General features: G+C 40.8%; 2 long non-coding RNA genes across 6 annotated transcripts in view; one reads left to right on the forward strand and one right to left on the reverse strand.

Annotated features, from left to right (window-relative positions):
• The window catches only part of LOC147579027 (uncharacterized), a 166,505-nt gene that overhangs the window by 26,538 nt on the left and 117,645 nt on the right, over positions 1-22,322 (reverse strand). The window lies entirely within an intron of this gene.
• Positions 9,305-11,231, forward strand: LOC147579028 (uncharacterized). Its single transcript, XR_015253121.1, has 3 exons — positions 9,305-9,411; positions 10,074-10,161; positions 10,983-11,231. It is a non-coding gene; the product is annotated as an uncharacterized LOC147579028 (long non-coding RNA).

Genomic DNA, 22,322 nt, shown 5'->3' on the forward strand with positions numbered 1-22,322 from the left:
CGACTGGGTATATAACATAGGAAAGAAAGAGCAGGAAACACTTAGATACTGCAGAGAAATTGCTAGATCAACCATATCAAGGCCTTGCTAAATGGGGCTGGGCTTAGCAATTATGTATTAAAGTGTTTCCACGTCTGTCTTCCTCTCAGCTAAAAGTTCCTGGGGTACAACTAGCATAATGACTGGCATATAGTGGGCACTCACTAAACACAGATTTAAATAAATGGATTCATCAATGAATGAATGCCCAAGACAAATGAAAGACTCAAGAGAGAGTTTCACGAACTTCCTAAATGAGAGGGGTAAAAATATACAGGTGAAATGAATGAGGGAGGATGACAGAAAAGCATGCCAGGAAGAGTTAGAGTGGCAATCTTGAGCCGTCTCAATGGTGTGAGAGGACTTACTATCCTTGAGTAACCTAGGATAACCCTGAGAAATACACAGTTGAAATCAGATACCTTAAAGCTAAGATGGAGTGTGCTCAGATTTCCCCCAAATAAAGGGAATCCCAGCATTCCTACTAAAGGAGAATTTTGGTAAAACTCAGAGTTTACATAAAATAATTCACACCATTTGTCTGTTTAGATTCTAGTATTCCATACCAATTATGGCTTCTATACCATCTACTTTCCCAAGCAACTGAGCCCCACTTCAACCCCAGAGGCAAATAATACTTAGAGAAACTTCAGGACATCCAGGCACATCCCAGAGCAGAGCTACTACTGCCACTATTATTAAATATGAATATTCAATATTCAAATATGAATACTCTTTTTTTTAGAATATATGTTGAGAAATATTCTTTTTTTTTTTACAGATTTCATTTTTTTTTCAACGTTTATTTATTTTTGGGGGACAGAGAGAAACAGAGCATGAACGGAGGAGGGGCAGAGAGAGAGGGAGACACAGAATCGGAAACAGGCTCCAGGCTCTGAGCCATCAGCCCAGAGCCCGACGCGGGGCTCGAACTCACGGACCGCGAGATCGTGACCTGGCTGAAGTCGGACGCTTAACCGACTGCGCCATCCAGGCGCCCCCAGATTTCATTTTTAAGTAATCTCTATACCCAGCATGGGGCTCAAACTCACAACCCCAAGAATTGCACATTCTACTGACTGAGCCAATCAGGTGTCCCATAAATATGAATTCTCTTATCATTACCATTACCATCATCACCATAACCACCACCATTAACTTAGAGTGAAATTATCCCATAGTAAATCATACCCCTGGACCCCAGGGTCCGGTACCCTGACCAGTCAGGGTGTGCCTCTTCCTTTCCTTCTTTGGATGGTAGCCAGGAGAGAAGTGGGCAGAGTGAGGTGAAATGGCCCCTGTCGTTATATCTCTATAACTAAATCTATGTTTATATTATTAGAAATAAACTAGAGAAACTTAGAATTGAGAGAAGACCTTCTAGAACCAGACCTATTCTGGAACTTCAGAAACACAGTCTGGGACTTAATACCTCCAGGATTTTTCTTTTCACTCATTCCATCTCTCATGTTTACTTCCTTCTGCCTCCCTTCACTCTCTCCTATAACAGATGGGCCTTTTCCACTGGCAGAAAACATATCTGCCAGCAGCCTTGGGCTTATACCATTCCAGTTATCTTTCCCAGAGGAGGAGATATTTCTCAGCTTCATTTTGGATTTTTCCAAGGAAAACTCTGAGTGACTTGAGTCTTTACCTATCTCTGGGCCAATCATTATAGTCAAGAAGAGAGTTTTCCCTGGTCCTGTGTATGCTGCATGCCCACTTTTCGGCTGGAGAGTAGGGTCCTACAACTGGCAGCTCCAGGAAAATCATATGGGATGCACAGTGGGGGTGACGCCCTTTCAGGAAGAAGGCAAAGATATTACTTAAAGAAAAGAGATGCTTCAAATGTTCACAAAAGATCGATCAAACATAGCTAGCTTGATGGGAAACTAGCTAATTAGATGAGGTCACATGTGTTAATAATTATTAACAGGTCTAAAATATGTTCTCATTATGTTTTTCCAAAAGATTTATTTTTGCTATTCTCTCCTGTGCAATTATTCAAATGTCTTGTAAAAATGTCATATACCAAAAAAGAAAAATCTGTTGATATCTTAATTAGAACTGATGACACCTAGAAGTGATTTGAAAAGAGCAGACATTTTTACAGTAGACTTCCCGTCCAAGTACATAACATATCTTTCCACTTATTCAACCTTGTTGCAATCTCCTAAAAATTTTTGTAGGTCTTTTATGTAATATAGGTGGAGGTTATTAGCATAATAACTGATACGAGAACAGTCTTTGATTAGGAAAATATCTTAATAAAATAGAGGTAGGGTTGCCACGTACTGCTGCTGCGCAATCTGTGCACTACACAAGTGCAGGAAGCCCTGGTTACATGGACTGCAATGTGAGGCCCCTGGAGCTATGCAATGAAGCAGCTCTGGGAAAAGGTAAGAATAGTGACAGGAGCCAAAGCAGTGAGAGGAATGGCTTAGCTTCTCTGCATGAGAATATAAGAAAAATTTTATTTAGTTCTTGAGAGAGAAAAGAATATGAGAAAAGAATATGGATCAGAAAGGTAGCCAAAGAGAAGCTTATGTGATGGATAGTACATAGGTGAAGAGGCCAGTGAGAAAGTCTTGGTAGTGAGACATTTACAATAGGAACGTTCCAAATGTTCAGTTGTTTGAAGTGGGACCGCAGGCTTCTATCTGCAGTAAAATTTCTGCTCCTCGATACAACCTTTTATCTCAAACTACTTTGGGATGGGAGAGGGGAACAGAGAAGGTACTATGCCCTGGCTTGTATTAAAGTCACAGCAGAGATAAAGGAAAAGACACAAATATTGCAGAGAATAGAAATATTCAGGGCATGGAAATGGGAGACTTGAGCCAATCATACCTGGAACTCAGGATTCCTGATGGAGGGCGTTCCTGCTGATGCCTGAATTGCATTTATAAGGACTCCATACCACTCTTAGTAGCGTTCTGCAAATTACTTTGTGTTTTTTTTTCTCTTTTCCCTCTAAATGGGGCCCTATTTTCCTGCCAGTGTTTATAGGTTACAGAAATCTGTATCACTGTCTCTATCATCTATCTATCTATCTATCTATCTATCTATCTATCTATCTATCTATCATCTATCTAAAGATATATAAAATATATTGAACATATAACATATATATGAAATAAAGAATACTAAAAAGATGCATTAAGCCTTCTGGCGCCTTTTATTCCTTCCTACTGACCTGGCTTTTATCGGGTATCATTTCCCTTTAGACCAAAGAGTTTCTTTTGGCATTCCTTGTGGTTTAGGTCTGCTGTCAACAAATTCTCTCTATCTTTTATCTATATGAAAATGTCTTTGTTTTGTGTTTCTTTTTAAGGAATCATTAGGGTATATTATAGGTTTACTTTTTTTTTTCTTTTGGCACTTTAAAGATGTTGTAGTTTGACTACAAATATACACATGTGTGTTCTCCTCGTGTTAATCTTACTTGTCATTTGCTGAGCTTCTTGGTTCTGTGAGTTGATGTCTTTAAAAACATTTTGGAAAATTACTGGAGAATTCCCCACTCTTTCGTCTCTCTTTCTTGGGCTCCAATTACATGTTTTATATCAGTGGTATTGTTCCAGAGGTCTTAGATGTTGTAATCTGTTTTTATTTTTATCTCTCTCTTCTCTTTGTGTTTTAGTTTCGGTAATGTCTATTGACCCAAATGTTTCCAAGTTCAGTGATTATTTTCTCCACTGTGTCCAGGCTGCTTTTAAGCCCATGAAATGAATCATTTGTAGCTTTTAAGCTCATGGAATGAATTCATTTTTAGCATATCATTTGATTTAAAAATTTTTCTATCTCTTTGTTGAAATTCTCCATTTGTTCACATAACGTCATAGACATATATATGTATATGGGAAATATGGTATGCACACACACACATATACCAGAGGCCTCTCTGGTTTGCTTAAGATGACAATGCATTTGCTATCAGTGAGAAAGGACAGCACTCAGGCCCAAGGACATCCAACTGGATTGCCAAACCCATAGAGAAAATGCTTTAAGTCAATATGAAGGAAACGTTATTTTCTCTCTCTCTCTCTCTCTTTTTTTTTTTACTGTTTGAGAGAGAGCAAGAGCATGCATGAGCAAGGGAGGATCAGAGAGAGAAGGAGACAGAGGATCTGAAGTGGGCTCTGCACTGACAGCAGAGAGCCTGAGGCTGGGCTTGGGGCTTGAACCCACAATGTGGGATTATGACCCAAGCTGAAATCGGACACTTAACCAACCAAGCCACTCAGGTGCCCCAGAAAATGCTATTTTCAAATAAAAAAAACAAAATCTTTTTTTCCTCTCATTGGTACTTATCACCATGAGATCATAGAGAGGCATTGTGGCTGAGTGTTTCAGTGGATAGAGTTTGCATTCAGGCAAACTAGAATTGAATTCCTTGCTCTGTGGCTTATAAACTCTTTAGTTTTGAGCAAGTTCGATATTCCTCAGTTCTTCATGTGTAAAATACCTTCTTCATACTTGTTGAAAGGATAAATTAACAAAATTCTTCTCTGAGTAAGGCAATCCAAAAGATTGGGCTCACCAGGAATCAGACTTGCCATAAACAATAACCCATCCAGAAAAGGGAGGGTTTTATCAAATCTATTTGACTTCAGAAGACCCTAGAAACTGTATTGAAATTCCTGGTTTGTGCATACACACTTCACAGAAGTTTTTCAAGGCTATGAAAGGGCCCAAAGGCTTTTCAGGCTTTCTCAAGGCTTTCAGGGCCCAAAGGAATGGGAAATTAATTGCATGGACACACAGAAGTGGAACTTTTTGAACACTTCCTTCATTCCATGAATTGAGAATCACTGTGAGTCTTGCCTAAAGATATCAGATCGATACTGCTTTAGGCAAAACTGTAAATGAAAAGGTCATCAAGACGATCAGCAAAGTATATATTAATTTATCTTTGTACATAGCAAGGTTCATTCTTTCCTGCAAAACAAGTCTAATACTATGGTAAAAAATGCTAAAGAATCAGGAAGACAGTATTTCCTGATACTACTTCACCAATATAGAATAATTAGAACTATGCCTCTTTGTTTCATAAAGGTTTTCAAAAGAATTTGAAAGAATGTAGAGTATATCTTCACTGGTAAAGGAGGAGTTAGTCATTTTATAAAATGCTTAAAAACCACTTTATTTTTAGAATGTTCCCTTCTGTCATTGACATCTTAATGTACTGTAATTTTGAAATGTTTGCATGTTGAGTGAGCATAGCACAAGCACTTTGCAGCAGTGAGAATAATTGCTACTTAAATGTGCTATAAATCGATATATAATGCAAGGATGCACAATAATGGCTTGGAACATTTACTATACTTTAATAGTAATAAAAAAATAGTTTAAAAAATCCAAAATACTGAACAGAATACTCGCTGTAGGTATATTCTCTAGTCCTTTATTCGTTAACTATTTGTTAAAATGATACTCAAAACAGTGAAATCCATGATTTTAAAGCTGTGTATATATAAGCTTCACACTTTTGAAAGAATCACAAGGAGGATATAATTGCATATGTAGAAACATGAATTAAAATGTAAAGGAAAGGGGCACCTGGCAGGCTCAGTCGGGGGGAGGGGGGGAACATGAAACTTTTGATCTCAGAGTCGTGGTTTCGAGCCCCACGTTGGGTGTAGAATTGTTTAAAAATAAACAAAATCTTGGGGCGCGTGGGTGGTTCAGTCAGTTGAGTGTCTGATTTTGGCTCAGGTCATGATTTCATGGTCTGTGAGTTCTAGCCCCGCATCGGGCTCCGTGCTGACAGCTCAGAGCCTGGAGCCTGCTTCGGATTCTGTGTCTCCCTCTCTCTCTGCCCCTCCCCTGCTCATGCCCTGCCCCTCCCTTGCTCATGCTCTGTCTGTCTCTCTGTTAAAAATAAATAAACATTAAAAAAACATTTTTTAATTAAAAAAAGTTTAAAAATCTTAAGAGGTAAAGGAAAAATAAATCATATTGTCTCTAAATTTAAACATTTCTGCATATCTTTAAAAACAACAATTTTGTGCACAGTTGAAAACTTGCTAATAGAACAGGTAAGTGCAAAAATACTGCAAAGTAAAAAAGTTTTCTTAATATTTAAGACCTGATTAGAACAAGGAAGTTTCAAAAATTGGAGGGAAAAGTGTTAGGTGAGAGGATTTTTCCTGAATTCAAAGTCCAAAGCTTAGTGTTTTGTGGAAAAAGTTTAGAAAATTTTAAAATAAATACACCTTTTCAGGATGCCTGGGTGGTTCAGCTGGTTAAGTGTCCTATGGTAGAGCCCCTCCCTAAGGAACATGGTGGGGGCCTCCTCAGAACAAAGGAAGGCAAACATGGCCCAATCAACTCCTATACACATATGCGTAGCTCTGACATGACTCTATAACCTGGACTGTGTCCAATCAGACTGTATATAAAGCCTCAGTGTTGGGGCGCTTGGGTGGTGCAGTCGGTTAAGCGTCCGACTTCAGCCAGGTCACGATCTCGCGGTCCGTGAGTTCGAGCCCCGCGTCGGGCTCTGGGCTGATGGCTCGGAGCCTGGAGCCTGTTTCCAATTCTGTGTCTCCCTCTCTCTCTGCCCCTCGCCCGTTCATGCTCTGTCTCTCTCGGTCCCAAAAATAAATAAACGTTAAAAAAAAAAAATAAAGCCTCAGTGTCCTGTCTCTCTGTGCGAGAATTCTGCTACATTTCGTGGGGGCTCATCCAGGATTTGGAGATGGAGCGTTTCCACCTCTTTTGTCATTGGGGTGCGAGCCTCCAAGAGCTGGGAGAAGCAACCTTGCCTGGCACCAGCAGACCGGGTTTATAGACTAGCCCCTCCCAGACTGCAGGGCAAGGACCCCATGTGTACCAACGGAACCCATGAGGCCCAGGAACCAGCTCAGGTAGCACCGCTGGTCAGACGGGTAAGAACCTGGGTTCATTTTGGTAGACCTGCCCCTAAGAGGCAGAAGAGGAACTTGATCACCTCCCAGAGTTGCCTGAGTAGTTCCATAAGGAACGAAACCGCAATTCCAAGGCGCTGGGTGCTGGGCAGCGGGTTGGAGTCACTGTGTGACTGTGTGTGAATGAGACAGACAGCAGAAAGGTTCCAACCTGACCGATGGGCCTAAGCAAGTGTTGAGTCCCTTTCCGTGGTTCCGTGGCAACCTCATACGGCTTAAGGCAGTGTCAGACTTCTTCGGGAGTCTGATCTGGGTCAGAGCTTGATACTGAACCCACCAATGCTAAGAGGTGCCTGAAGTATCTCCTGGAGGATGGAGAGTGCTGGCCTCCTGAGGGAGGTATTCAGTACAGTACTATATTACAGTTAGATCTATATTGTAGAAGAGAGGGTAAATGGTCAGAAGTTCCTTATGTGCAGGTCTTCTTTGCCTTAAAGGGGCCAAGAAAGGCAAGTACTTGCAAACTCACCCACTGAGGCCTCTCCTCAGGAAAAGCCACCTGTTAGACCCGCATGCCCTCCTTATCCAGGATTTCCAGGGACAAAAAAAATTCTCCCCTTAAAGTCAAGGCATGTTCAATGTATCTATTGACTGAAAAGCCTCATGGGGGATTTGGCCCCATAAAGGTTTCATTTTCCTTGCAAGATTCTAAGCAAATAAATAGAACCTGGGCAAATTTTCAGACAACCCTGATTAATATACAGAAGTGCTCCAAAACCTAACCCAGATTGTGAAAAAAAAAAGAGAGGTAAAAAAAGGTTCCCCCCCCTTTTGTCAGCCCAAAAATATGGGGAAAAATATGATTTTAACCAAAAGGGCAGGACAGCACACCCCTTTAAGTTGTTTTACTTAAGTCTTGAAATTGCCCCTCCTTTGATCCAAAAGCTGGGGAGATGGTGATGATGTCCTCACTGCCAGCCTCCAAATGCTCCACATTTGTGTTGTTTCTGTTTAGCAAAGGAATGGATGCCTGTGCCATATAAGGGACAGATGACCATGATATATAAAGGGCTTTTACTGGAGTACATAGGAGCCATTTTGCTACACTTAGCCCAGTGTATGCCAATTTGTAACAACCTAGATACTCTACAATGGATAGCCACATGACTGGAGCATATTTACATGGCACTGTTGAAAAAGGCAAGGGAACAGACCTTGACTTTGGCCCTTTTAGCCCCCTTGATGGTCAACTTCATCTTTACCAAAAAATGGTTTTTGCTAGCCTTTTAAAGTATATTTGTAAAGATGATTACTGTTGGGCCAAAATAAAATTAGTGCATCCTTCTACAACCAGGGAAATCTTGCTTGGCCACAGTCAATACCCCCAAAGTCCCGCAGGCAGAAAACGGAGGGATAGGGGAAATCAGCAAAGACAAGTTTCAGCTCTCAGAGTAGGGTCAAGCCTGGATAAGAACAAACGCCCCCCGCAACTCACAAGACTGACAAACTTTTTGGCTGCCAGTCGAATAGCCAGCCAAAACGCAGGGCCAGGAGATGAGGTTTCTCCTGGCTAGCTATGGAAAATTAAGATAAGTGATGCCTCTTCCTCCTTTTGCCTATAGACGGGCAATTCCCCAACTAAGTCCAATACTCCTTTGAGGTGCATTCTGAAAAACTGGGATGATTTTGATCCATAAACTCTAACAAAAAAAAAAAACCCAACTCACTAATTATGATGGGGCTGGAGGTCCTATACGGAACTTCCTGTTTCCTACTGGGGCCCAGGTAATTCCATCCCAAGATCGTCATTGGGACTATGACCATCCCATTGAGAAATGGTATTGCCAACACTTCTAAGCTTGTGCTTTAGAGAAATTAAGGAAGTCCAAGGTTAAGCCCTTAAATTATGCTAAATTGGCCGCTATTTTATAAACACAGAATGAGAGCCCAATGGCCTTCCTGGAGAGGTTGAGGGAGCCTCTCATTAAATATATGGCTATCTCCCCTGACACCCCTAAGGCTGAGGACAAATCTTTCACTCAATCAGCCCTAGATATTCAGAGGAAATGCAAAGATTAGCTGTTGGCCTGGAAGGAACCCTGAAGCTGTTTTTACAAACTGCCAATTGGGTATATTACAACCAAGATAAAAACAAGCAAACAAAACAAACAAACAAAAACAGGAAAGGAGGCTTAAGAAAAATCTGAGTCTTTAGTTATGCACTACGTCAGACCAGGCTTCCCGAGGTCCTGGCACCAAATGCCACTTATGTGGCCAGTCAGGGACTGGAAGCGAGATTGCCCTCAGAAGGGACAACAGAAGTCCCTTGTGTGGAGACAATCACTGCAAATCTGAATGCCCTCGGGGACCTCTGTCTGTGAGGGCTCAGATAACCACTGCCCTGAAAGGGACTGATGGGGTCTGGGGCTTTTCGGGGTGGATCCGGGGAACCCACTGTCTATTGGAAGCCTGGAGCCTCAGGTAACTCTGGAAAACTCAGGTAACTAAAAAGCTGGTTCATTTCCTTCTTGATAATGGAGCCACTTTCTCTGTCCTTCCTTTCCACTCCAGACCAACTATCCAAACGCAGCATGGCGATTAGAGGCTTCTCTGGAAAACTTATAACTAAATTTTTCTCTCAGCCCCTGGGAATGGGGAAAACTAATGTTTTCTCATTCTTTCTTGATAATACCAGAAAGCCTTACTCCCTTGCTAGGAAGGGACATTATAACTGAATTACAGACTATAGTGCTACTAACTCCAGAACAGATAAACAATTGTGTGAGTTTTGGGGAATTACTGGATATTATATGCTATAGATACTGGGGTTCAGGAAAATAGCTTGCCCACTACATCAATTATTAAAGGAGACTCAATCCCACCTACTCTCTCAAGGAAATAAACTGGGGTCTTACTCATGGACACTGTCTAGCCCTCAGGATGGTTACAAACAGAGCAGGGCAATTACTATTATCTAGCTCACGAGCTAAAAGATCATTAAAGCACTGCATCAGGCCTTTCATTTAGGGAGGGATAGAACTTATCAAATGGCCCAAAGGATGTTTACCAGGAAAAATTTGTTAAGGACAGTTCAGCAAGTAGTATCAGCTTGTGAAGTATGTCTTAGAAACAATCCTCTCAACCACAAACTTGCTCTCCTAGGCAATCAAGGAACTGGAGGCTATCCAGGGAAGACTGACAATTAGGTTTCACTCATATGCCAAGGTCAAAGGAATTCCAACATCTGTTGGTATGAGTTGATACTTTTATTAACTGGGTAGAGGTCTTCCCCTTTAAAAGAAATGGCGGGGCGCCTGGGTGGCGCAGTCGGTTAAGCATCCGACTTCAGCCAGGTCACGATCTCCCGGTCTGGTCCGTGAGTTGGAGCCCCGCGTCAGGCTCTGGGCTGATGGCTCGGAGCCTGGAGCCTGTTTCCGATTCTGTGTCTCCCTCTCTCTCTGCCCCTCCTCCATTCATGCTCTGTCTCTCTCTGTCCCAAAAATAAATAAACGTTGAAAAAAAAAATATATATAAAAGAAATGGAAAAGGCACAAGAAGTAATAAAATCTCTGCTTTATAAAATAATGCCCAGGTTTAGCTTACCTAAAAATTTGCAAATTAATAATGGTAAATGGCCGCCTTGACTCTTTCTCTGTTAAGACTCCCAGCTCCTGAAAAAGTTTTACACCTCGAAATAAAGCAAACTGGCTGCTTATGCTCAGCAAAAGTCTAACACCTCACAAGCATTAGATGCTTAATAAAAAATTAAATATAGTTAGGACCGGACTCTTGGAGAAGAGAGCCGCCATCGATTACTTACTGCTCCTCCATCACCTGGGTTATGAGAGATCCCCTGACATGTGTTTCAATCTAACTGATAATTCTCAGAGTCTTAGAACTGATAGATGACATCTGGGCTAACTGGACAAAGTCAGGGTGTTCCCTGGATTGTTTCACTGGTTTGGGAACTGGGGGGGACATTATCTTTAGATACCATCTTGTTGGTCAGTATAATCTTCACTTTGTGTTCTTCTCTCTGTGTCTGCCAATGTGGGCGCCACCTCATGCCAGCCAGCCTGCCTGTAGAACCATGCAGTGGGCCATATCAACCAACCCTTGGGTAGACTCTAACTGCTGTACCCCCACACTGTCCCTTATCAGCTTGAAGAAGCCAGAACAGTCATCATCCCTGTTCCCTAAGGTCAGTTAGGGGCCCTGTTCCAGGGGGAGGAATGAATAGGGAAAGGGTTAACATTAGGCAGGGAGAGATAAGGGACCTTCAGGGAGGCAGACTGCAGCTGCAAGTGGGAGGCTGAAGAAGCAGATGAGGTTCTCCTCTTCTAAAATCCTTTACGGGTGCCCTCCCCCATTTATCAAGGGCATAAGAGGGGATCTAAATGAGATAGGCAATCTAACCCTAAGGCAATAGATTCGGGTCCTCGGCACTACCCTAAGCACTTTACACCACTGGGTTAGGGAGCGATTACCTGTGAGTCTGACCACAGACACTCACCCCTTTGCACCAGAAGATGCTGTATGGGTGAAGGAATGGAACGCCCAACCCCTAAAACTCCTCTGGAGGGGCCCGTTCACTGTCATTTTGTCCATCCCTACTGCAGTAAAGTGGCCAGAGTGGGTCCCTGGATTCACCACAGCAGAGTGAAGCTGGCATCTTTAAACTGGGAGTGCATTCCTGATCCATCAACGCCGTGCACACTAACCATATAGAAGAAGCATTCTGCAACTCCAGAGGCTCCAGGAGACTGCAGACCTGCTTTAGTCACTCCGGAAGCTGACTAATCTACGCACGGCAGAAGCTTGAGGAATCGGTGGTACAGAGGAACAAACAGACTGTCCTTCTTTTCTGTATCTGTTTCCTTAATGTGATGTGCTATTACCCCTTGTTTCTCACTGTTATTGTGATTCTTGCTCTACTTTTTGCCATAGGATCGGTAGAGGCCACCCCAGCAGGCTGGGAGTGTGGTGAGAGGTTTCTGCTAGCACTCATCTTCCTTTTGTGGATAGGATGCCTCGTTGGTATTGGTTGCTTCTAATCTGGAAGCAACAGATTCTAATGGTCATCATGTGACCCATGTATTCGCATAACCAGGTCAGGCCAGGGAGTCGCTTGGACCTTACTATACCATACACACTTCTCATGCCAGGGAAAGATCCTGGGGACCTGCAGACACAATAAGACCACCTATTCTATCTGCCAATGAGAACATCAATACACTTGCTTCAACCCACACAGCACTCCCCAGTAGAGAAATGTCTAGAGGTCCGGAGTCACCCCAAGACAGGCACCACCAGTGTGGGTTGACTAATTAACAAAACTCAAATTACCAATCCAAATTGGCCGGTGTCTATATTCTCTGATGTAGGTATAGCCACAGGTGACATATTGCCATACGGTTTGCCACGTGGAGGTCTGACATGGGACCGAGAATACCAACTCAATGATAAATACATGTGTGAGGGGTCTGGTACGTGTGGTTCCTGGCCCAGGCACGGGAATTCTTCTGTCTTTATTGCAGCTGTGTCACATGAACCACCTGGCAGACTCCAAAACAGACAAAACAGAACTCCAAAAGGGTGTGGCTGAGTCAAACTACCAATCGGGAACCTGTAGCCCCATTTATTTTACCATCCTTGACCCAGGAGACTCAAAATGAAAAACGGATCACCAGATTGGTAAACTTATCTATGGGCAGGGTACAGACCCAGGAACTGTGTTGGATTTTAAGAGAGTTACTGTCACATAACCATAAGGCCACAACCCACCAGGTCTTTCATTCCTTTTATGAAGAAATGGATAAGGGTCCTCTCCTGCTTCCATCATGACGAAAATTCCCCTCCGAGCCCTAGCAGAGTTTATAGCCCAGACTCTAAAGATGTCTTTTTGTTATGTATGCAAAGGAACCAGCATGGGGGGGGGGGGATGGGGATCAATGGCCATGGGAGGCTAGAGAATTAGATCTCCACAAACCTTATAGTGGAACAGAATACCCCAGTCCTACTACTGGGGTTTGACTCCTCAAAACCTCAATTCTTGAAAAAAACTGCCTTGCCCAGTGGGGAAGGAAGTTCACCGTCTCTGTTGGAAGCTTAACATGACTAGACTATAACTCAACCACCCAGGAAACCCAATGGTGGGGGTCCCCAGAGAACCTTGAGCCAGATCCCCACCCCTTGTCTAACTTCTTCTCTGAGAGGCCTGGGACAATGTCGACGCAGCCATCAAATGAAGGGCCCCAGGTGGACTACACTAGATATGTGGAAGGACAGCCTGTACAGTACTTCCCTCAGGCCTGTCAGGGTCATGTGTGCTGGAAACTATTTGCCATCTTTCTTCCTGCTCTCACCTACCAGAGAGGAACATTTGGAAGTCCAAGTGTATGGGGACGGGAGACTCAAAGGAAACAACATGCCCTACAACTTGGCAATTGAAAAGATAATGAATGGCCTCTTGAGCATATAATCCAATGTTATGGCCCTGCCACCTGGGCAGAGGATGGGTCCTCGGGCTACCGCATCCCCATTTACATGCTAAACCACATAATCAGACTGCACACAGTTGTAGTAATTATAACCAATAAAACTGTCAGAGCTCTTAACTTACTAGCCAAGCAGGAAACCAAAATGTGCAATGCTATCTGTCAAAATCACTTGGCCTTAGATTACTTACTTGCTTCTGAGGGAGGAGTTTGTAGAAATTTTAACCTGAGCAATTGCTCTCTATGGATAGATGATGAATAAAAAGTCATGGAGGAGGTCACGGATCAAATGAGAAAGGTTGTCATGTCCCAGTCCAGACCTGGAAAGTTGGAACCCTGGGGAGTTATTTGGAGGATGGTTTTTCAACTCTCAGGGTTTCAAAACTCTCATAGGTATTATTTTCTTGATTTGGGTATCTTGCTTAATTCCACCTTGCCTAGTTCACCTGGTTATACGGTCTATCTCCAACCTCACTGAGGTAATGGTCGAAAGGAAAATGGCCACGCATGTGATGATGTTATGGAAATATAAACCTCTAACCAAGATGATGCTCTTTGACCCAAAAATAGGGGAGTCCGAGCATCAAAGGGGGGGGGGATGTGGTAGAGCCCCTCCCTAAGGAACGTGGTGGGGGCCTCCTCAGAACAAAGAAAGGCAAAGTGGCCCAATCAACTCCTATACACGTATGCGTAGCTCTGACATGACTCTGTAACCCGGACTGTGTCCAATCAGAGTGTATGTCACCATATATGGGAGACAAAGAAGTAGAAATTGCATAAAAGGCTACACCCTGCTGTACTCGGGGCTCAGTTTTTTGGGTACAAACCCACTGAGCCCATGCCAGCATGACAAATAAAGTTGCTTCCTGGACAAAAAAAGCCTCGGTGTCCCATCTGTCTATGTGAGAATGCTGCTACAGTCTCACTCTTGATTTTGACTCAGGTCATGATCTCAGAGTCGTGAGATGCAGCCTTGCAGTGAGCCCACGACGACAGGCTCCATCACGGGCTCCATTATGCACTGAGCCTACTTAAGAATCTTGTTCTCCCTCTTCCCTCTGTCCTTCTCCTGCTCGCGTGTTCTCACTCTCTCGTATGCACACTCTTCAAAATAAAATAAAATAAAATAAAATAAAATAAATAAAATAAAATAAAATAAAATAAAATAAAATAAAATAAAATAAATATACCTTTTTTAGGATGGAATTTTATTTCTTTCTCCTACATCCTCCTGGCATCTGGCATATTAGTCTATAATAAGGTAAAAAAAAAAACAAATGTTCTTTTATAAATAATGTACAGGAGGTTAATCTAGATAATGCTTGATTATTTTGCAGATGTCTGAGGGTACTCAACATAAAATCTTCCCTGGCTTCCACCCTGTGCCTTTGGTCTAGCTGCTCAAGCTGTCACTAAAACTCCAGGCTCCTTCCATCTTTCTGGTCTCATGCTTAGTGTAAGAGTGTTTTACTCATGGTAACAAAATAGCTTCCTCAGCTCCAGACATCACATTTGCAAATGACAAGTCAAAAGACAAACCAGAAAGGACTAAGAACCTCTCCTCATATATATCTTTCTATTAGGAAGAAAAATATTTTCTAGAAGTTCCCCAGCCGATTTCTCTTTTCTCTTTTGTTTCAATGGCCACAACAACAATGTCACCTGCCTCCCCTAAGGGAATCACAGTAAAAAGGAATGGATATTTCCACTGAGTTACTTCCATTGAATTAAAAACTCACAATTTGTCCCCTGGGGCTAATGAGGGACTCACCTGTCCTGAGTATTCTGCTATCAAATCTCTGAATAAAATTGGGTTTCTGTTAGGAAATATAAGGGGTAACATTGTTGTATGGTCAGTAACCAATAGCTCCTACCATACATACCACAGAGACTGGTATAAACACCTGAAGGGCAATTTATTCACTTAGACTGAAAAATATTATTGCCAAGAGAACTAGGCCCTTGAGTTCTCTGGCCAGCATATTATTTCTTTATAGAACAAAAAAAAGCTTCAAGGGAAGTTAAATTATCATGAAAAAGTGACTAGAATCATACATAGAGGAATAGTTATTTCTCTGTGCTCAGGTTGATTCCTTTGCCTGCAATGCCTTTTCCCTTTTTAAACTCCCACATATCCTTTAAAATTCAGCTTAAGCATTATCCCCTTTAGAAAGCTCTCTTTGTTACCCCCATCTTCTCCACCTGCACTTCCCACCCCCAAGCTGAATAACTTGCTTCTCTTCTGTATTACCATAGTATACTATGCACAAGTGTATCATTACACCTACTCTTTTGTATTGTACTTATCAATTTATGTGTCCTCTCCACCAAATGTGAGTTCCTTAAAAGCAGAAACTAGGCTAACTTGTTTTTATAGATTTAGTGGTTAGCACAGAGCTCAATATATGGATAGATATTTGCAGGGAGGCAGAATTATCACCCCTCTCCCAAAAGATACGAAATTTTAATCCCTGAAACCTGTTGCAATGGTTTTATGTGTCATCTAGGAGAGTGTTTTTGGATGAGATTAACATTTAAATGGGTGAACACAGATTGCTCTCCATAATGTGGGTGGGCCTCATCCAATCAGTTGAAAGCCTGAACAGAACAAAAAGACTAGCCTTCCTGAGCAAGACGGAATTCTCCAGCAGACTGCCTTAAGTCTGCCTTAAGCCTGCACCATCCACTCTGGTCCACACTGCAGATTTTGGACATGACAGCCTTCACAATAAATTTTATATATATACACACACACACACACACACACACACACACACACACATACATATATACATATATATATATATACATATATCAGTTCTATTTCTCTGGAGCACCCTGGCTAATACACCTGTGAATATATTACCTTACATGGCAAAAGGGAGTTTGCAGGTGTGATTAAATTAATAATCTTAAAATGGGAAGATTATAAGATTATCGGGAATTATTCAGTAGGCCTAATGTAATCTTTGTAAGAGAGAGGCAGAAATGTCAGACTCAGAGAAGAAGATGTAATGACAGAAGCAGAGGTCCACATGACATCATTGCTAGCTGGGGGCCCCAAACCAAGGATAGTATTTAGAAGCCTGAAAAAAACAAGGAAATTATTTTCTCCTAGAGCTTCTAAGGGTCCACAGCCCTGTCAACATGCTGATTTTAGCCAAGGGAGACCCTTTTTTAAATTTCTTACTACCATAACTGTAGGATGATAAATTTATGTTGTTTTAAGTCAGTGTGTTTGTGGTAAATCGTTGGAGCAGCAACAGGAAACCAATACAGGGGCAAAGAAAATTTTTTGAGTGGCAAGATGACAAGTATTTGATGCATTAAGCTATTATAATAGTAACTACTATTTAATCATTGCTTGCTACACACTAGGCATTTTTACGCAATCTTGATCCAAATAACGAAACCAAGATCAAGATATTATTATACCCATTTATAGATAAGCAAACCAAAATTCAGGAAGATTGAATAATTTTATGAAACTAACATGCTACTAATTGGTATAATAGATATTGGATATGAAGGCACATTACTCTAAATCCCAGTAACCCCAAGATATTCTGAGATATTCAGCTCTAACATAGCACACCAAAGGATGGTTTGAGAGCCTTTAGCCTTCCCCAATATCCTCCAGCACCCCTAAAGCAATTTATTTATTTAAAAAAAATTTTTAATGTTTATTCATTTTTTGAGAGACAGACACAGTTTGGGTGGCCGGAAGGCAGAGACAGAGGGAGACACAGAATCTGAAGCAGGCTCCAGGCTCTGAGCTGTCAGCACAGAGCCTGATGTGGGTTCAAACTCATGAACCATGAGACCGTGACCTAAGCTGAAGTCGGACCTTTAACCAACTGAGTCACCCAGGTGCCCCATAAAGCAATTTAAATAACAATGAAATTGCAGTGAGATGTAACAGTGTGCTGATTTGCAAATGTAGTTTTCAAGACGGGTTCCCAGCTTCTCATGATGGAAGCACTGTCTTCTATAAGTCCCTTCCATAGGAAGTTCTGAAGCTGCCCAAGCCTGCCTACAGGTTGAGTCCTATCCATAGGCTCCCACTCTCCATGAACTGAGACAACTAAATACTGGGGACCTGGCTTGTCTTTATTGTCATATTTTGTATGTTTATTAACTCTTATCTTTTGAAAATATTAATACAATTAGACCCTATCAGGGTTTGTTCAGGCAATGAGCTCATCTCTTAAGATGATTTTATATATCTATCAATGCATCCATTTCATACAGATTTTATAAACTTATAATGAACTGAAACTCTATTTTCAAGCTTATGTGCTTCAACTCACCTTTGCCCAATTTACTGCCTACACAACAACTACATAATGAACACTTATGTCAATGCCCATTTGTTTAGAAAATCTTTTTAATGAGTTAAGACATAAATTTCTTGTATTATAATATACGAGTTGAAATAATTCATAAAATGTAGAAATTCTGCTAAAAATGTAAATGGACACAACCACAGGTTTCTTGTGGGTTATCATGACTTGGTAGAGAAAGTCCATTAGGAAATATTATACAGTAATAATAATAACTTTTATATATCTATGAATTAAATAGAAAGGCTTGTTTCTTTTCTTTTAAATAATTTATTTTTTTAAATTTAAATCCAAGTTAGTTAGCATATAGTGCAACGATGATTTCAGGAGTAGATTCCTTAATGCTCCTTACACATTTAGCTCCTTACCCATCTCCTACAACCCCTCCAGCAATCCTCTGTTTGTTCTCTGTACTTAAGAGTCTCTTATGTTTTGTCCCTCTCCCTGTTTTTATATTATTTTTGTTTCCCTTATGTTCATCTGTTTTGTATATTAAAGTCCTCATATGAGTCAAGTCATATGATTTTTGTCTTTCTCTAACTTTGCTTAGCATAATACCCTCTAATTCCATCCACGTAGTTGCAAATGGCAAGATTTCATTCTTTTTGATTGCTGAGTAATACTCCATTGTATATATATACCACATCTTCTTTATCCATTGACCCATTGATGGACAATTTGGGCTCTTTCCATACTTTGGCTTTTGCTGATACTGCTGCTATAAAGATTGGGGTGCATGTGTCCCTTTGAAACAGCACACCTGTATTCCGTGGATAAATGCCTAGTAGTGCAATTGCTGGGTTGTAGGGTAATTCTATTTTTAATTTTTTGAGGACCCTCCATACTGTTTTCCAGAGTGGCTGTACCAGTTTGCATTCCCAACAGCAGTGCAAAAGGGTTCCTCTTTCTCCACATCTTCGCCAGCATCTGTTGTTGCCTGACTTGCTAATGTTAGACATTCTGACAGGTGTGAGGTGGTATCTCATTGTGGTTTTGATTTGTATTTCCCTGATGATGAGTGATGTGGAGCATTTTTTTATGTGTCGGTTGGCCATCTGGATGTCTTCTTTGGAGAAGTGTCTATTCATGTCTTTTGCCCATTTCTTCACTGGATTATTTGTTTTTTGGATGTTGAGTTTGGTAAGTTCTTTATAGATTTTGGATACTAACCCTTTATCTGATATGTCATTTGCAAGTATCTTTTCCCATTCCATCAGTTGCCTTTTAGTTTTGCTGATTGTTTCCTTCGCTGTGCAAAAGGTTTTTATTTTGATGAGGTCCCAATAGTTCATTTTTGCTTTTGTTTCCCTTCCCTCCGGAGACGTGTTGAGTAAGAAGTTGCTGCAGCCAAGGTGAAAGAGGTTTTTGCCTGCTTTCTCCTCGAGGATTTTGATGGCTTCCGGTCTTACACTTAGGTCTTTCATCCATTTTGAGTTTATTTTTGTGTATGGTGTAAGAAAGTGGTCCAGGCTCATTTTTCTGCATGTCGCTGTCCAGTTTTCCCAGCACCAATTGCTGAAGAGACTCTTTAGTCAAAGATTAGTTGGCCATGTTTGTGGGACCATTTCTGGGTTCTCTATTCTGTTCCATTGATCTGAGTGTCTGTTTTTGTGCCAGTACCATACTGTCTTGATGATTACAGCTTTGTAATAAAGTTTGAAGTCTGAGATTGTGATGCCTCCAGATTTGGTTTTCTTTTACAAGATTGGTTTGGCTATTCGGGGTCTTTTCTGATTCCATACAAATTTTAGGATTGTTTGTTCTAGCTCTGTGAAGAATGCTGGTGCTGTTTTGATAGGTATTGCTTTGAATATGTAGATTGCTTTGGGTAATATCGACATTTTAACAACATTTGTTCTTCCAATCCAGGAGCATGGAATATTTTTCCATATATTTGTGTCTTCTTCCATTTTTTTCATAAGCTTTCTACAGTTTTCAGTGTATAAATTTTTCACCCCTTTGGTTAGATTTATTCCTAGGTTTTTTATGGTCTTTGGTGAGAAAGGCTTGTTTCTTTCATTTGCCTCTTTTATAAAGAAAAGTACAATTTGTGTTATTTTTTAATTTTAGAAACTATTAAAACTGCTTTATGCTGGTGCATGAAAGAATTGAATAAATGTAACTATGTGACTAATCGAAGGGTACTTTCTGAGAACATAATAATTAGAAAAGATTGTGGTTAGGACATTTCAAATATGGATAGTTTAGAGTTGGTCTGTGTAAAAACCATGTGGTGGTCTTATCACTACTACCCATGACTTTACATTCAGACCATTCTTTTAAAATTTGAGAACTACACAGAGTTTACTTAGTGTACACACATAAAGTACAGGTATCTTGACTAGTCTTTTTGTTAAACATTTTAATTAATTGACTTCAAAATCTTAAGCAGAATAGTAAGAAAATCTGTAATTAAAAGAAGACCCTTCTTACTATTTGCTGATTACTAATCACAAACACAATTTAAAATAGTACATTTTTTTCAACAAATTAATACAGTGGGAATTACTTTTAAAGGCTTGTTTGGAATACAAGTTACGTCACACCAGGGTGCGAAACTTCAAAAAACACATAAATAAAGGCCAAAATCCTTTCAATGAACTTTTTGCCTTCTCTCTGCCGGTTTTCAACCTAGACTTTTCCTTCTCCCAATTAGGTGCTTTCTGTTATCAAACCATTCACTGGGTCCTGCTCATTCCACATCCTTAGCATTTCCATCTGTGTATCTCCATCCCTAGTGCAGCCAGCTCTCTTAGTTCCGGCCACCATCATCTCCTTGCTTGGGTTTACTGCAGTCGCCTTCTAAGCAGTTTCTCAGTTTCTTTGCCTCTGACCTCCACTACCAACCTCCTACCCACAGTCACCATCTAAAATTCTAACAGACCACTTAGTCTTTGTGAAATAAAAAGCTAATTATGCCACTCTGCTGCTTAAATCCTTCAACAGCTTTTCAATGATCTCAGAATAAAGTTCAAACCTGGAACAAACTTGGGACATGAGGCCTTAGATGATTTAGACCCCAGTTAGGTCTCCACATGTGTCGTCACTTAATACAGTAAGCACCAGAAGGTCAACAACCGCAGTTTGTTTGTCTTAGTCTTTATATTCTCATCGCCATCTCAGTGCTGGAATACAGTAAGTAGATGTTCGATCAATATTTGTGAAGGAGTTTCTGGCCTAGTTCTGTGGTTTAAAAAAATATGCTTTCAACTGGTTAAAGCTTGTATGAAGGTGAAAAGCTTCCTGAATTCTATCAGCTCTTTGGGACTCCTCTTTATGCTTGGTTCCCAGAACTTCACTAGGCATTTGTCTCCTCCAATATGGCGCTATGTTTTCCTGACCTGTATAACTCAATGGCATTATACCATCCCAGGGGTTACTTCCCAGACTATTGCATTCCCCATCATCAACTGAAATCCCACTCTAAGTTGCATAAGGAGAGCTTTTGTAAAAATTAGTATTTTTATTTTAATCACTAAAATTTAATTTTGCTATTCTGAAGTATAGAAATAACATTTCAAGTATATTTGCAAAACCCAGAAAGTTATTCTAACATTTAGCATTTGCATAAATAAATAAATACTTTTAAGTCTGGGAGGTTTTTAAGTTTTAAGCCTAGCTTTCCTAGAGATTTTGGTTTCAGCTCTGAGCTACTTAGTTAACCATTCCAACGTTCCCTGAACCTCTCATTACTAACCATTCTCCCTTTCCTGCCTCTTTTTTTTTTTTTTTTTTTTTTTTTTTGGACACACACAGAGAAAGAGAGAAAGAGCACACACATGAGAGAACATGAGTGGGGGAGGGGCAGAAGGAGAATCTTAAGCAGGCTCCATGCTCAGCATGGAGCACCATGTGGGGCTCGATCCCATGACCCCAGGATAATGACCTCAGCCAAAATCAAGAGTAGGACACTGAACCAACTGAGCCACCCAGGCACCCCCTTTTCCTGCCTCTTTAAGTAGTAATTATGACTCTGATAGTATTCAATTCCATCATGAAATGAATTTCATCCTTTAATATTGGGATTCATTGGATGAAAAATGGCCATTAACATAATGTAAGTGATGAGATAAGTGTGTGAAGCCATTAATAAAGATAGAGAGATTATATACTTAGCATCTTTGACTATATTACCACTAAATGGTTATTACTTTTTGAACAATTAATATCTTAATCTTTACTTACATCCAGCCATTCATTCGTTTTTGCTGAAAATTTCTTGTTGAATCATTTCACAGTTATTTCTTGGGATTCTACTTTGTGCCATGTTCTATTCAAGGAAGTGTGGATATAGGGTCTGGTACGTAATAGGTGTCATCTCTACCCTGATGGAGTTTGTATTCATTGGGTAGAGACAGATGGGACACAAAGTGTAGAATAATATAGTTTTGGAAATTTCTTACTACTATAAAATAAATAATATAGGACGATAGGATGGAGTGATGAGAGGAGAAAGGCTAATGTAAGGTAGTGATTCCTCTGGGGAAATAAAGGCTCTCAATGATGAGATCTCAACAATGAGAAGGAGCTATGGGAAGACATGGAGGAAAGATGGACTAGACAAGTACAAG

Source organism: Puma concolor, chromosome B4, assembly GCF_028749965.1.
Source record: "Puma concolor isolate L17-30 chromosome B4, mPumCon1.1.hap2, whole genome shotgun sequence".
In the NCBI taxonomy this organism is placed as follows: domain Eukaryota; kingdom Metazoa; phylum Chordata; class Mammalia; order Carnivora; family Felidae; genus Puma; species Puma concolor.